Source organism: Canis lupus, chromosome 20 (genome assembly GCF_048164855.1).
Source record: "Canis lupus baileyi chromosome 20, mCanLup2.hap1, whole genome shotgun sequence".
Taxonomy (NCBI): Eukaryota; Metazoa; Chordata; class Mammalia; order Carnivora; family Canidae; genus Canis; species Canis lupus.
The window spans coordinates 25,420,303-25,437,852 of NC_132857.1; positions in this window are offsets into that span (position 1 = coordinate 25,420,303).

Here is a 17,550-nt window from a genome sequence, read left to right on the forward strand (position 1 = left end):
GGTTTTCCTTCTAGTCATTCTCTTAGTGCAGAGTCATCAAAAACAAGTTGTATTGGGAAAAGGAGAAAAAGAAATGAGAGAAAGAAGGAAAGAAAGAGAAAAAGAAAAAAGAAAAAAGGAAGAAAAAAGCAAAAAGAAGAAAAAGAGAGAGAAAAAGAAAGAAATGTCAAAACGGTGGGGGAAGCAAACAGAAATCTAAAAGCAAAAACAAACAAACAAACAAACAAACAAACAAAAAAACACCCGGATGTATCTTCTGATTCTGTATACTTTAAGTCCCTTGTCTTCCCTTGCAACTTGTCCGTCTTGCTGGTCTTCTGGGGGAGGGGCCTGTTGTGCTGATTTTCAGGTGTTATCACTTGGGGGAGATGCTGTGCCCCCTGCCTGGTGCAGGGCTCAGTGGGGGTTTACCCCTTGAGGCCCCAGGAGGAACAACCGCAGTGGCGGGCCAGCTTTAGAGCCCTGGCTTCAGCCCCCGCAGTAACTACAGAGATCTCCATCCGAGGGGCCTGGATGTTCTGGGGGTGGGACCACTGCTCTGCTTAGCTCAGGGCAAGAGCGTACTTGCTGTCCTGTGCCCTCCCAGCCCTCTGCCTCAGGGGGAGGCTGGATCCTGGGCTGTGTCCCCTGCACCCTGGGCTCCCAGGCCTGTGCTGTTGGATTCGCGTTCCGGCCGGCAGCCCCCTCCGTGGAGCTACTGCAGGAGCCCCTCCGAGCTGCTCCTAGAGCCGCGTAGCCCCCTCCGTACCGAGCCTCTTCCTCTGCAGGAGCCGCCTCCGAGCTGCTTCCGGGGCCTCGCAGCCCCCTCCATGCAAAGCCGCTGCCTGAGCCCCTCCCAGCTGTTCCTGGTCCAGCCTTGCACTCTGCAGCTGTTTAGGGAGCTCGGCATGCTCTCCTGGGCATGCAGGTGTCTGTTAGTGTCCCAGGGAGCCTGAGAGCATCCCCACCCTCCTGGGATCCTGCTCTAACTCCCTGCAAGGCCTTTCTGCCCAGGAAGATTGGTGAAGCTCCTGCTTCTCCATGACGGAGCTTTCCTGTCCTGGGATCACTCGCCCTGGCTTTAGCCCGGTTCCTCGTGGGGCCCCTCCCCCTTGTATGCCTTTTGTTTCTTTATTTCTTTTCCCCCCATCTTCCTACCTTGATAGAAGCGTGAACTCTTCTCACTGTAGCATTCCAGCTGTTCTCTCTTTAAATCTCAGGCCGAATTCATAGATTTTGAAGATGATTTGAAGGTTATCTAGGTAATTTGGTGGGGACAGGTGATTTGGGGACCCTACTCCTCCACCATCTTGCCCCTCCCTCTGTGAGTTTTTCTTTTACTCAATTTGGTCAATGCAGAGTGGCCAAAACAAGTTGTAATGGGAAAAGAGGAAAAAGAGAGAAGAGAAAGAAGAAAAGAAAAAGAATAAAGGAAAAAAGGAAAAAATAGGAAAGAAAGAGAGAAAAAGAAAAAAGAAGAAATGAGGGAAGCAAACAGAAATCAAAGAACAAGGGGAAGTATCCTGTGATTCTGTATACTGTAAATCCCTTGACTTCCTCTGGAACTTTCCAGTGCTGCTTGGTTAATAATTTGTTTTTCCCCTGTCTGTCTAGCACATCTTCTGTATGAGGGGCCTGTTGTGCTGAATTTCTGGTGTTAGGACTTGGAGGAGCTGCTCAGCCCCGTGCCTGGTGCAGGGCTCAGTGAAAGATGTTTAAGCTGTTTATCCTGTGAGGCCACTGTGATTCTCTTTGGGGGTTGTTTATCCTGTGAGGCCCCAGGAGGAACAACAACAGTGGTGGTGGCCACCTCTGGAGCCCTGGATTCAGCTCCCACAGTAATTATGGATTCTCTGTCTTCAGGGGCCTGGATACTCCAGGTGCTTGGCTGCTGGTATGCTCAGCTTGGGGCCACCCATCCTCAGGAGTGTCCTTGCTGTCTTGTGCCCTCCCAGCCTATGCCTGTCCCAGGGTGAGCACCAGATCTTGGGCTGTGTCCCCAGCGCCCTGTGCTCCCAGGCCTGTGCTGTTGGAATCACGTTGCTGGGGGCACAGCCCCTTCTGGGTTGGGCCCCTACCATAGCCACTTCTGAGATGCTCCTGGGACCATGCAGTCCCCTATATTCCTAGGTTTCAATCAAGCTCTAGAACTTGTGAAATGTGAGATCTCAGACACGATATTTTGCTTCTACTTAAACTCCCTGATCACTATTCATACATTTATTCATTTAATGCTCATTGACTCTCCATCCTCCTCAGGTGGAGAAATAGAGGCACAGTGAAGAGGCTCATGAACTCTGAATTCAGGAGCTCTGATATGAATCCAAGCTTGGAGTCTGAAATCTCATACTCTTATTATTGAATTATGCTGCTGTAATTACTCAGGCATTGGATCATTGGTTATTGTATAAAGGAGCTTTAGCTTCTCTGTGTGTCAGGAATGACCTGTGCCTAGGGAAGTCCCAACATTTTCTACCACTATGAGGTCACCTAAGTGGTTACATTACCAGGGATGCTCTTGAGCCTTAGTGGGAGGGATCTTGTCATAGTCACTAATAGGAACAGACAAAAAGCCTGAGGAGTCCTAAGTCTTAGATCTGGTTAATTCAAAGTATGGTCAGCTTAAAGTTATGATAGTGGTCAGTTCAAGCCATGGTTGTGGTCGGTTTGTATATTTTAAGGGTTTAGTGGCACCATTGGCTAATCTTATTGAAGTCTGTCAGTGTTCAGTTCCTCAGCATGTGACCTCAATCTGTTCATACTTGAGACATTTCTTTCATGATGGCTTTGTCTCTACAGTGAGCGATAGTAATGCTGAAATCCTGTGACCTACCCCTGCGACAATGAAAGATCAGAAACCGTGGCCAGTTTATGATTAGCTTGGTATCCATGCCCCACTGCTATTCACTTGTACAGCTGAGATACAGAGGTGATCAATGCCTGACCAATCAGTGTCATAACATGGTCTGACTTCAGGACATGGCACAAAAGTACTAATTGGAAGCAGAGCAGCTGGTACCCAGATGGCTTATTGATGGAGAATGCGACTCTTGATCTAGAGTCATGTGCCCTAGTCTATGTTGGGCATAGAGACTTCTTAAGAAAAAAAAATAGTATTGGACATATGTGGTGATATGTCTGAATACACATTCATCCTGAGGCCTAAAACATGCTTGAATGTCATGAATTCACATTAACTGTACATCATGGTTGGTCAGTTTAAGGGAAGCAACTTCTTGGCAGGGCACTCATGGGACAGTATGCTTGGAAGATCCTGGGTTTTGAATCACCTTGGGAGCAGTCCACTTGTATTTGAGGCTGGTCCAGTGCCCAGGAAGGCTCCACTTGAGACAGATGGCAGTGTGAACCCTGGGGAGCGTTGACCACAGTTGGGGTTCCCATTGCCATACCATCGCTTTACTTGGGGGCAACTGCTTTGTGTTTTGGGTCAGGGATTGAAACCAGGATTGGATGGTTTACATAAGATGTGTACAGGCAGTCTCCAGGTTATGAAATGTCATGCACAGGGAACACAGGGCAGGAGAATTTAAGAAAGACATGAGGTATCCCTTGGTTCAGGGGTGCAGAGCATGATCTCTGGAACAGTATGCAATTCACAGGTGTTCACAGACCTCTCACCACTGGGATCCAACTCAGATTGTGTCTCAGTCCTCTTCCCCCCTTCCTCATAAGTTTTGTAACTCTTGGCAAGTCATCAACACAATGTCCTGTTCTGTCTTTCTATATTGTCTCACCTAAATAAAGGTATGTCCCCACAAAGTGTCTGCTAGCTATTCTCTTGTTCTCTGACAGTAAATAAATTTGATATTATATAATCTTTTCATGATTTTCAAACATATAATGCAGTGTTGCTTATCACAGGCCCTTGGCTGCACAAAGAATTCCAGAACAGATTGAATTGTATCATAGAAACTGTGTACCCTACCTGCAACATTTCCTGCTTTGTCCCTCCTTCTCCTATTCTATTCTCTGATGCTGTGCATTGATTTTTCTCCGTTCCACACATAAGTATCATCATGCAGTATTTGTCTTACACTGCCTGCCTATTTCTCTTAACATAAGGGCCTCTAGGCCCATGCATGTCATCACTGTTATTGTGATTTCCTTCCTCTACGTGGGATATTTCATTGTAAAATAGACTAAGTTTTTATCCTTTTGTTCATCAATGGATGTGAAGTCCTTTCTTTTTTTCTTGAGTGTTGAGAGTGGTGCTGCAGATCATGCAGATATCTCTGTGAAATTCAGATTTCAACTCCTTGTGCCCTATTTGCCCAAAATCTGATTGCTAGATTTTATGACAGACCTTTTTAAATATTAAGGGTGGGGCTCTGCAGGTTGTTTTCCATTCCATGTTTATCAGTTTAGATTTTCAGTTGAGTACTTTATGAATATGGCTTCTCGAACGCCTTTCTGCACCACACTCTGGCTCAGGTTTCTCTACAAAGCAAATGACCATTAATGGGATCAAATTTTGAACTCTAATAATCTTATCACTCATTTTGGATGGTCTTCTTTTTTTTTAATTTTTTTTAAAATTTTTATTTATTTATGATAGTCACACAGAGAGAGAGAGAGAGAGAGGCAGAGACACAGGCAGAGGGAGAAGCAGGCTCCATGCACCGGGAGCCCGATGTGGGATTCGATCCCGGGACTCCAGGATCGCGCCCTGGGCCAAAGGCAGGCGCCAAACCACTGCGCCACCCAGGGATCCCTTTGGATGGTCTTCTAACATAAAGATGTCAACACGTCTTTCTATGGTCATCCATTTCCCAGGATATTCAATCAAAATCTCAAAACAAAAACTAATTATGAAACCAGCTGAGTACACCTGGACTGAAAATTGAGCGAAAATATTTTAACTTTTCAGAAACATAAAAAGTCACCTATCAAAGGAGTCAATGGACTGTAACATGAAAATTCATTCTTTAAATTGACTCAAGAAATAATGTTGTAGGGGCACCTGCGTGTTTCTGTGAGCTGTTTCTACTACCTGGATTTCAGCTCTGGTCATGATCTCAAGGTCATCAGATTCACTTGTATTCAGCGTGGAGCCAGCTTAGTATTCTCTCTTCCTTTCCCTCTGCCCCTCTTCTCCTTACACTTTCTCTTTTGCTCTCTCTACAAAAAAAGAACCATTCAATTTTTCTCAGGGTTCCATTCCAAAGTCAAATATACTAAGCCATATCCTTTATATTTGATGTTTGAAAATCTTAATTTACATAGTCAGGCATTAGTTTATACCCAAAAGAGTAAAATAGCATTCAGATCTCTATGTTGGTCAAACTTAATGGTAGGCATTGTGAAGCTAACATTTGGACATATTAGTCCATGTTAATATTAGCAAATAAAACTCCTACTATGTTTTTAAAAATAGATCATGTTACTGACATTGGAGTTAGGTTGATGTCATAATGCAGCACATAATATAAAAATTCTCCTTTCCCCGTATCCCTTGACATACAATCTCCACAATTATTCACACCTACATCAGTGTGGAACATTTATCACAAAGAACAAAATGGCGTAAAGATTTTATCAATATTGACGTTGACCATAGTAAGGACTGATCTCCTTTAGGGATTGTTTTGACATATGCATAATAGTATGTAACTCAGGATCTGGGAACATAACCTGAGTCAAAGGGAGTTGCTGATCCAAAGGATCCACACTAGTGACCACATTTTACTGATTTTAATTCAGGTCAAGATGAACCACAAGGTTGCATTAGTTTCAGGTGTACCACCTATGATTGTCACTTATGCTTATTGAAACTGCACTCACCCAAAACCTAGATATCATGTGTCCCCATAGAGCACTATTACCATTTTATTGATCATATTCTCTATGCTTTACCTTTCACCCTCTGACATTTATAATGGATATGTAGAAGCCTATCCCCTCTGCTCTTCTTACAACCATAGCTATTTGTAAATTGTATATATTCCATTTTTAAATATCTCCCATACTGGATGATTTTGTAACAACAGATTAGAGACTAAATACAATAGAGTAATAGAGTAAATGGAACAGAAGATAACAATTGCCTGATGTGGGCAATACCTGGACTCCAGGATCACACCCTGAGTCAGACACTCAAACTGTGAGCAATGCAGGCATCTCTTGCTCTGTATAGCTTTGTTCTGAAGCTACACTATAGATTAGTACCGCCCCACACAATATCCCTCTCTATCTTTCCTGTATGGGTACTCAGTTGTCCACTTTCATATTGTACTTTCTGATGTGCTACAAGACTTGAAAGTCTACAAACTGCTCTCACAGTAATCACTTGTGCCTAACATGGACCTTGTGAGGTAAGCATGACAATCAGCATATTTCCCATTCTGCAAAGAAGGAAACTGAGGTCCATGATATGGAGTAAGGACAGACCACTCTGGGGTCGCAAAGCCAGGGAGGACACAAAAGCAGGGGGAAGAACACACGAGGAGCTCAGAGGCGACCACCAGCATGATGCATTTGGGGAACTGCATGTTATTGAGAAAAGACTTGAATTTTGACGTGTGAGTACTGGGTGGCCTATGGAGATGTGGGGTCCACTAAGAAAGGCAGCACCATGTGGCAGTTAAGACCACAGTCTCTAGTATAACATACAAATAACTGAACCTCATCCCTGCTACTTCCTCACTGTATACATCTTGACCTTTAACCTTCCTGGCCTTGTTGATCACCTATAAGATGGGGACAAGAATGATCAATATAAGGTGCTGTAAGGAGGAGATGGACAATTAGTTACTTGGCGTCATTCCCAAAACTTAGAAAATGTTCCAAAAATAAGAGCCTCTAGGTTGCAGAACTCACAATTTCAAATGCCCTAGCACAGCCAATGAGTTTAGGCTACCCTGGGTCACATGACCACATCTGCTCCAAAGACCTGCAGCCAGAGGGCAGAAGTTACGTGCTTCTGTGACCATTGCTGTTCCCAGTAATGACACAGGGAAGTCTCAAGGCATGAGTCCAGAGCTCCAGGTGTGTGCTTAAGTAGAGGATGAGTGAGAAAAACATTTCTTCTAGGGGATCCGTGTGAGCCCAGGTGTCCTTCCTGATGTGCTCCTCATTTCTGTTCTGTAGTCATGGCCCTCTGAAAAGCCTTCCTAGCCTAAATCCATGCCTTGGGTTCACATCTGCAAAAGGGGAGCCATGGTAATTCCACTGATATGTCTTCTGGTGCACATGTAAGGATGGGCATCTACTGGCATCCTGTGTAGGATTCCTGGTATATACCCATGTGAGTGGGTAGGATTCTTCATTTACTGAAGAAGTGGTGAAACTTCTAACGGGAAGCTACAGAAGGTAATAATCAAGTCTCTAGGGAGAGAAAAGTCACTCGATCTGAGTCCGTGAAGTGGATGCCAACACATGGGAAGATTTTTTTAAATAATAAATTTATTTTTTATTGATGTTCAATTTGCCAACATATAGAATAACACCCAGTGCTCATCCCATCAAGTGACTGCCTCAATGCCCATCACACATTCACCCCCCACCAACCTCCCCTTCCACCACCCCTAGTTCGTTTGCCAGAGTTAGGAGTCTTTATGTTCTGTCTCCCTTTCTGATATTTCCTACCCAGTTCTTCTCCCTTCCCTTCTATTCCCTTTCACTATTATTTCTATTCCCTAAATGAAGGAGACCATATAATTTTTGTCCTTCTCCGATTGACTTATTTCACTCAGCATAATACCCTCCAGTTCCATCCATATTGAAGCAAATGGTATTTGTCATTACTTATGACTAATATTCCATTGTATACATAAACCACATCGTCTTTATCCATTCATCTTTCGATGGACACCGAGGCTCCTTCCACAGTTTGGCTATTGTGGACATTGCTGCTATAAACATCGGGGTGCAGGTGTCCCAGGGATTCATTGCATCTGCATCTTGGGATAAATGCCCAGCAGTGCAATTGCTGGGTCATAGTACAGGTCTATTTTTAACTCTTTGAGGAGCCTCCACACAGTTTTCCAGAGTGGCTGCACCAGTTCACATTCCCACCAACAGTACAAGAGGTTTCCCTTTTCTCCGCATCCTCTCCAACATTTGTGGCTTCCTGTCTTGTTAATTTTCCCCATTCTCACTGGTGTGTGGTGGTATCTCATTGTGGTTTTGATTTGCATTTCCCTGATGGCAAGTGATGCAGAGCATTTTCTCATGTGCATGTTGGCCATGTCTATGTCTTCCTCTGTGAGATTTCTGTTCATATCTTTTGCCCATTTCGTGACTGGACTGTTTGTTTCTTTGGTGTTGAGTTTAATAAGCTCATTATAGATCTTGGTAACTAGCCCTTTATCTATACGTCATTTGCAAATATTTTCTCCCATTCTGTAGGTTGTCTTTTAGTTTTGTTGACTGTATCCTTTGCGTGCAAAAGCTTCTTATCTTCTTGAAGTCCCAATAGTTCATTTTTGCTTTTGTTTCTTTTGCCTTCATGGATGGATCTTATCAGAAGTTCCTATGGCCGAGTTAAAAAACTGTGTTGCCTGTGTTCTCCTCTAGGATTTAGATGGAATCTTGTCTCACATTTAGATCTTCCATCCATTTTTGAGTTTATCTTTGAGTATGGTGCAAGAGAGTGGTCTAGTTTCATTCTTCTGCATGTGGATGTCCAATTTTCCCAGCACCATTTACTGAAGAGACTGTCTTTCTTCCTGTGGATATTGTTTCCTCCTTTATCGAATATTAGTTGATCATAAACCTGAAGGTCCACTTCTGGATTCTCTATTCTGTTCCATTGATCTATGTGTCTGTTTTTGTTACAGTACCACACTGTCTTGATGACCGCAGCTTTGTAGTACAACCTGAAATCTGGCATTGTGATGCCCCCAGCATGGTTTTATTTTCTTAAAATTCCCCTGGATATTCGGGGTCTTTCCTGATTCCACACAAATCTTAAAATAATTTGCTATCTCTCCAAAGAAAGTCCATGATTTTTTGATAGGGATTGCATTAAACGTGTAAATTGCTCTGGGTAACATTGACATTTTCACAATATTTATTCTGCCAATCCATGAGCATGGAATATTTTTCCATCTCTTTGTGTCTTCCTCAATTTCTTTCAGAAGTTTTCTGTAGCTTTAGGGTATAGATACTTTACATCTTTGGTTAGGTTTATTCCTAGGTATCTTATGCTTTTGGGTGCAATTGTAAATGGGCCTGACTCCTTAATTTCTCTTTCTTCACTCTCATTGTTAGTTTATAGGAATGACACTGACTTCTGGGCATTAATTTTGTATCCTACCACACTGCCAAATTGCTGTATGAGTTCTACCAATCTTTGGGTGGTGTCTTTTGGGTTTTCTATGTAGAGTATCATGTCATCTGTGAAGAGGGAGAGTTTAATTTCTTCTTTGTCAATTTGAATGCCTTTAATATCTTTTTTTGTCTGATTGCTGAAGCTAGGACTTCCAGTACTATGTTGAATAGCAGTGGTGAAAGAGGACATCTCTGTCTTTTCGTAATCTTAAGGGAAAGGCTCCCAGTGCTTCCCCATTGAGAATGATATTTACTGTGGGCTTTTCATAGATGGCTTTTAAGATGTTGAGGAATGTTCCATCTATCCCTTCACTCTGAAGAGTTTTGTTCAGAAATGGATGTGTATTTTGTCAAATGTTTTTCTCTGCATCTAATGAGAGGATCATATGGTTCTTGTTTTTTTTTTTCTTGCTGATATGATGAATCACATTGATTGTTTTACGAGTGTTGAACCAGCCTTGTGTCCCGAGGATAAATCCTACTTCGTCATGGTGAATAATGTTTTTAATGTATTGTTGGATCCTATTGGCTAGTATCTTGTTGAGAATTTTTGCATCCATGTTCATCAGGAATATTGGTCTATAATTCTCCTTTTTGGTGGGATCTTTGTCTGGTTTTGGAATTAAGGTGATGCTGGCCTCATAGAATGAATCTGGAAGTACTCCATCTCTTTCTATCTTTCCAAACAGTTTTAGTAGAATAGGTGGTTTCTTCTTTAAACTTTTCATAGAATTCCCATGGGAATCCATCTAGCCCTGGACTTTTGTGTCTTGGGAGGTTTTTGATGACTGCTTCAATATCCTCCCTGGTTATTGGTCTGTTCAGATTTTCTATTTCTTCCTGTTCCAGTTTTGGTAGTTTGTGCCTTTCAAGGAATGTGTCCATTTCTTCTAGATTGCCTAATTTATTGGTGTATAGCTGTTTATAACATGTTTTTAAAATCATTTGTATTTCCTTGGTGTTGATGGCGATCTCTCTTTATAAATTTGAGTCTTCTCTTTCTTCTTTTTAATAAGGCTGGCTAATGGTTTATCTATCTTATTCATTCTTTCAAAGAACCAACTCCTCATTTTGTTGATCTGTTCCACAGTTTTTCTGGTCTCAATTTCTTTGAGTTCTGCTCAAATCTTAATTAACTCTCTTCTTCTGCTAGGTGTAGGATCTATTTGTTGTTTTTTCTCTAGCCCTTTAGTGGTAAGTTTAGCTTTTGTATTTGAGTTCTTTACAGTTTTTGAATGGATGCTTTATTGCAATGTATTTCCTTCTCAGGACTGCTTTTGCTGAATCCCACAGATTTTGAATGGTTGTATCTTCATTCTCATTAGTTTCCATGAATCTTTTTAAATTCTTCCTTAATATCCATTTAGGACTTTTTATCGTTTAGCAGGATGGTCCTTAACGTCCACATGTTTGAAGTCCTTCCAAACTTCTTGTGATTTAGTTCTAATTTCAAGGCATTATGGTCTGAGAATAAGCAGGGGACTATCCCAATCTTTCGGTATCATTTCAGACTCGATTTGTGACCCAGTATGTGGTCCATTCTGAAGAAAGTTCCTTGTGCCCTTGAGAAGAAAGTTTAATCACTTGAGTTTGGATGTAAAGTTCTGTAGATATCTGTGAAATCCATCTAGTTCAGTGTATCATTTAAAGTCTTGTTTCTTTTGAGATGTTGTGTTTAGAAGACTTCTTCTTCAAGGGGAATTTTAAGAATCCCCCTTAAAATTTCTTGCAGAGCTGGTTTGGAGGTCACATATTCTTTCAGTTCTTACCTGTCTTGGAAGCTCTTTATCTCTCCTTCCATTTTGAATGATAGCCTTGCTGGATAAAGTATTCTCGGTTGCATGTTTTTCTCATTTAGGACCCTGAATATATCCTGACATCCCTTTCTGGCCTGCCAGCTCTCTGTGGAGAGGTCTGCTGTTACCCTAATACTCTTCCCCATAAAATTCAGTGATTCCTTGTCTCTTGCTGCTTTAAGGATCTTCTCTTTATCTTTGGAATTTGCAAGCTTAACTATTAAATGTCAAGCTGTTGGATGGTTTTTATTGATTTTTGGGGGGACCTCTCTATTTCCTGGATCTGAATGCCTGTTTCCCTTCCCAGAGTAGGAAAGTTTTCAGCTATGATTTGTTCACATACATATTCTGGACCTCTGTCCCTTTCGCCGCCCTCAGGAACCTCACTTAAACATAGATTTTTCTTTCTCAGGCTGTCATTTATTTCCCTTAATCTATCCTCATGGCCTTTTAATTGTTTGTCTTTTTCCTCAGTTTCTCTCTTTCCCATCAACTTGTCTTCTATGTCACTCCCTTGTACTTCCACATCATTAACCCTCATCATTAGGACTTCTCGTTTGGATTGCATCTCATTCAATTGATTTTTAATTTCTTCCTGATTAGATCTAAATTCTGCAATCATGAAGTCTCTTGAGTCCTTTATGCTTTTTTCTAGAGCCACCAGTAGCTGTATAATAGTGCTTCTGAATTGGCTTTCTGACATTGTATTGTAATACAAATATTGTAACTCTGTGGGAGAAAAAACTGTTTCTGATTCTTTCTTTTGAGATGAGGTTTTCCTTCTAGTCATTTTGCTCAGTGCAGAGTGGCCAAAAACAAGTTGTATTAGGAAAAGGAGAAAAAGAAAGGAGAGAAAGAAGGAAAGAAAAGAGAATAAGAAAAACAAAAAAGGAAGAACAAAAGAAAGAAGGAGAAGAAATAGAGAAAGAAAAAGAAAGAAAGGAAAGAATAGGTGGGGGAAGCAAACAGAAATCAAAAAGCAAACAAAACAACACAAAACAAACAAAAAAACATGGGGGAGTGTCTTCTGTTTCTGTATAATTTAAGTCCCTTGACTTCACCTGGAACTTCTGTAAACTCTACCTGATCTTCTGGGGGAGGGGCCTGTTGTGCTGATTTTCTGGTGGTAGCACTTGGAGAGCTGTTCTTCCCCTTGCCTGGTGCTGGGCTCAGTGGGTGTTGTTTATCCCGTGAGGCCCCAGGAAGAACGAGCACAGTGGCAGTGGCCAGCCCTGGAGCCCTGAATTCAGCTCCCTCAGTAACTATGGAGCTTTCAGTCTGCAGGGGCCTGGATTCTCCAAGGGTGTGGCCGCTGATTTCTCAGCTTGTGCAGGAGTGTCCTTGCTGTCCTGGGCCCTCCTAGCCTCTGCCTGTCTGGGGGATGGTCAGATACTTGGCTTTGCCCCCGGCACATTGTGCACCCGTGGCTGTGCTGTTGGATTTGTGCTCCCAGCATGTGCAGCCCCCTCTCCGCAGATCCACCGCCTGAGCCCCTCAGAGCTGCTCCCAGTGCTGACAGCCCCCTCTCTGCAGAGCCCCCACCAGAGCCCCTCCATGTTGCTCCCAGAGCCGTTCAGCCCCCTCCAAGCAGAGCCTCTGCCTGAGCCCCTCTGAGCTGATCCCGGGTCAAGCCGCATGTGTGCTGCCACCCTTTAAGGAGCTGGACGCACTCTTCCTGGGGCACAGGTGATCTGTTAGTGTCCCAGGGAGCCTGAGGGCATCCCTGCACTCCTGGGGTCTTGCTCTAACTCCCTGAGAGCCCTTTTCTGTCTGGGAAGATTGGTGAAGATCCTGCTTCTCCGGGACAGTGCTTTCCTGTCCTGGCGGAACTCGCCCCGGCCTTAGTCTGTCTCCTCACGGGGCCCCTCCCCCTTGGATGCCTTTTGTTTCTTTATTTCTTTTTTCCCCGTCTTCCTACCTTGACAGAAGCGTGAATTCTTCTCACTGTAGCATTCCAGCTGTTCTCTCTTTAAATCTCAGGCCAAATTTGTACATTTTCAGGGTGATTTGAAGGTTATTTAGGTAATTTGGTGGAGACAGGTGACGGGAACCCTACTCTTCTGCCATCTTGCCCCTCCCTCCCACATGGGGGGACTTGATAAAAAAAGGTCAGACAGCATTCTGCCACTTCTCTCTGGGATGCGTGAGGGCTATTTATCATGTCTCTATCTATAGATGTGTAGCTTTTTAACTCTTCTTGAATTTACTGGTTGACCCTTTCATCCTTTGTCAAGATGGTCTTTAACCTCCAGTTTTTGAATATCTTCCAAATTTCTTCCTGTAATTGAGTTCATGTTTCAAGACATTATGATCTGAAAATAGACAGGGGACAATCCCTAATTTTTAATATCACTTCAGACCTGATTTGTGACCCAGTACATTTTCTATTCTGGGGAAAGTTTTATGTGCATTTGAGAATATGTGTATCCAGTTGCGTTTTGTTGTAAACTTCTGAAAATATCTGTGAAATCCATGTGTTCCAGTGTATTATTTAAAGTTGTTGTTTCATTTAATATTACTCAGCCATTAGAAATGACAAATACCCACCATTGGCTTTGACTGGATGGACCTGGAGGGTAGTATGCTGAGTGAAATAAGTCAATCGGAGTAGGACAAACATTATATGGTCTCATTCATTTGGGGAATATAAAAATTAGTGAAGAGAATAAAGGAAAAGGAGAAAAATGAGTGAAAATATCAGTGAAGGTGACAAAACATGAGTGATACCTAACTCTGGGAAATGAAGAAGGGGTAGTGGAAGGTGAGGTTGGCGGGTGTTGGGGTGACTGGATGATGGGCACTGAGGGGGCACTTGGTATGAAGAGCGCTGGTGCTATGCATGTGTTGGAAAATTGATCTCCAATAAAAAATAAAAATGATAAAGCTCTTGTTTCTTGGAGGTGGTGTACTTAGAAGATCTGTCATTTGCAGTAAGCATCGTGTTGAAGTCTCCCAGTATTAGTGTATGATTATCTAAATATGTGTTTATTTGTTTGATAATTGATTGATATTCTTGGCAGCTCTCACATTAGGGGCATAAACAGTCGTGATTGTTAGGTATTCTTGTTGGATAGACCCTTTCAGTACGATATAGTGTCCCTCTTCATCTCTTACTACAGTCTTTGGGATAAACTTTAATATATCTGATATGAGGATAGCTACCCTTGCTTTATTATTAGGACTATTTATTTATTTGTTTATTTGTTTGTTTATTTTTTTAATTTTTATTTATTTATGATATTCACAGAGAGAGAGAGAGAGAGTGAGAGAGGCAGAGACACAGGCAGAAGGAGAAGCAGGCTCCATGCACTGGGAGCCCAACGTGGGATTTGATCCCGGGTCTCCAGGATTGTGCCCTAGGCCAAAGGCGGGCGCCAAACCACTGCACCACCCAGGGATCCCTATTAGGACCATTTAAATGATAAATTTTTCTGCAACCTTTTATCATTAGGTTGTTGGTGTCCTTAGGTCTCAAATGAGTCTCATGAAGACAGCAAATAGATGGGTCTTACTTTTTTTTAACCCTGTGTCTTTTAATGGAATCATTAAGCCCATTCATGTTCAGAGTTACTATTAAAAGATATGAATTTTGTGTCATCATAATACCTATTCAGTCCCTGTTTTTTGGTTTGTTTCCTTGGACTTTCTCTCTTTTACAGAGTCCTCCTTAATATTTCTGCAGAGCTGGTTTGGTGGTCACATATTCTTTCAGTTTCTGCCTATCTTGGAAGCTCTTGATATCTCCTTCTATTCTGAATGAGAGCCTTGTTGAATAAAGTATTCTTGGCTCCATGTTCTTCTCATTAAGCACCCTGAATATATCCAACCAGTCCTTTCTGGCCTGCCAGGGCTCTGTAGAGAAGTCTGCTGTTATTATAATATTCCCCCCCATATAAGTTAGGCATCTCTTGGCTATTTCTGTTTTAAGGATTTTCTATTTATTTTTGGAATTTGCAAGTTTCACTATGAAATGTCGAGGTGTTGATCTTTTTTTTTTTTTTTTTTTTTTTTTTTTTTTTTTTTTTTTTTTGAGGAACTTCTCTATCTCCTGAATCTGAAAACCTGCTTCCCTCCCCAAATTAGGCAAGTTCTGAGCTATGATTTTTTCAAGTATGCTTCTGGTCCTCTGTCCCTCTTGGTGCCCCCTAGAACCCCAATTAAACATAAATTATTCCTCCTGAGGCTGTTATTTATTTCTCTTAACCTTTCATCATGTTCTTTAAATTATTTTTCCCTTTTTGCCTCAGCTTCCTTCCTTGGCATCAAATTGTCTTCTATGTCACTCATTATTTTCTATGTCTTTAACCCTCCTTGATAGGATTGCATGTCATTTAATTGATTTTTAATTTTGGCCTGATTAGATCTAAATCCTGCAGTCATGAAGTCTCTTGAATCCTTTATGCGTTTTTCCAGAGCCACCTGTAACTATATAATTGGGCTTCTGAATTGGCTTTCTGACATCCAGTTGTAATCCAAATTCTGTAATACTGTGCTCAAGATTACTGTTTCTAACTCATTCTTTTTTAGTGAGGTGTTCTTTATAGTCATTTTGCTCAGTGTGCAGTTGCTGTTTGAGAACAGTGAGTCAAGAATATCAACCACGACTTAAGTAAATTTCACCTCTAGGCGACTCTGACATGGTCCGAGACCAGAAAATGAAAACAGTGATCAGAACAAAATAAAACGAAGAGACCACTAAAGTGAAAAACTAATTTAATACAAAGTAGTAAAATAATACAAGGCTAAGGATCCCAAAGAAGATGAAAAGAAAGAAAGAAGAAAAATGAAGAGAAAAAGCAAAAGTTATGAGAAAAAAAGAAAAAAGGAGAAGAAAGGAAAACAGGAGGGTGACAGGGAAAGGTGATGGTGAAGAAATTGTAGTGGAGAGAAATCTGCTCCACCTAAGTTGTCCTAGACAGTCCTAGATCCTTTTGGTTCTGAGTGCATTTATTTCTGTATGTTAGAAGACACGCATTCCAAAATTTATATACACCAGCAATACTTGAAGAAACGACAACATTGACCACCAAAACTTAAACGAGATAAGTGAGGGCAGCAGAATGAGAATATAATCTTACAGAATGAACCAGCATGGTATACCACTTGATTGTGGGTGCATGCTAGTCATGTTTTAGAAAGTATTAACTTCCACAATTGTATAACAGAATGAAGCAGAGGAAGCAAAAATTACACCCCCCCAAAAAAATCTCCTTTATCTCCCAAAATTAAATTGAGTATGTTGAAGGGAATCTAGAAGTGGATAATCTATCTAGAACATGTGATTTTAGAAATATGAGAGTCAAAAAGAAAGAAACTTAAAAATGAAGAGGCAGTAAAATATTGTAGTTAAGGTGGGAAAGAGAAAAAAATTAGTAAATTTTAGTCTGATATAAAAAAGAGTTGCACGGCAAAAGGTAGAAAAAGGGGTACCCTCTAGTTCTATATACTGTAAATCCCTCGAAATCCCCTGGAGCTTTCCAGCACTGCTTGGTCCATAACTTGCTCTTCCCCTGTCCTATCAGCTGGTATTCTGGAAGAGGGCCTGCTGTGCTGATTCACAGATGTGTGTACTTGAGGAAATGGCCCACCACCACCAGGTGCAGGGCTCAGTGGGATCTGTTTGTCCTGTGAGGCCTCTGTCCATGGTGGCCCTGCCTCTCCCAGGCACAAGGTGACACTAGGAGGGACAAGAAGACTGGCTGCAGGCAGCTCTCCAGGTCTGCAGTCAGCTCCCCACGGTAACTGCGACAGTCTCCCAGTCTAAACTGACCTGGATGTTCTGGAGGGCAGTGGGCCATGATCAGTACAGCCTGGGGGCACCCAGTGGCATGAGTGTCCTTGCAGTCCTGTTTCCCGTCACCTCTGCTTATCCCAGGGCAGGTGGGTGATCCTGGGTTGTGTCCCCAGTTCCGTGGGATTCGGGGCCTGAGCTGTTCAAATCATGCTTCTAGGGCCACAGCTCCCAAAGGCAGCAGGGTGCAGACCCATTTGTCTTGACCCCATGCTGACTGACCAGCTTCTCCCCGAGACCCAGCCAGGTGCACACTCCAGTGCTTTGCCAAGGTCAGCCCACAGTGTGCATAGCACTGTCCCCTGGGCACACCTCCTCTGTTAGTGACTCTGGGACCCTGGAGGCTCCACTGCCCCTCCTGCCATACTGCCCAAGTTCACTGCTCAGTGCCATTGTGTCTGGGAAGAATCCAGGGAGGATTTATAAAATATCTGTTTTTCTGGGGCTGGGCTTCATGTCCCTGAGGATTTCCCATCAGGATGTAGCTCTGCTCTTGGCAGTGTCCCTCCCCTGCTTGATTCCTCTTTTTTCTGCCTTCCTAAGTTGTTAGAAGCAAAAAAAAATCTTATCTGTAGCATTCCAGCTGATCTCTCTTTAAATCTCAGTGGAATTCCAGTATTAGTAACACATCTAATTCTTGTTTCTGATCTTCCACATGTGAGACTCTGCAGACTGGAGACCACATTGATCCCA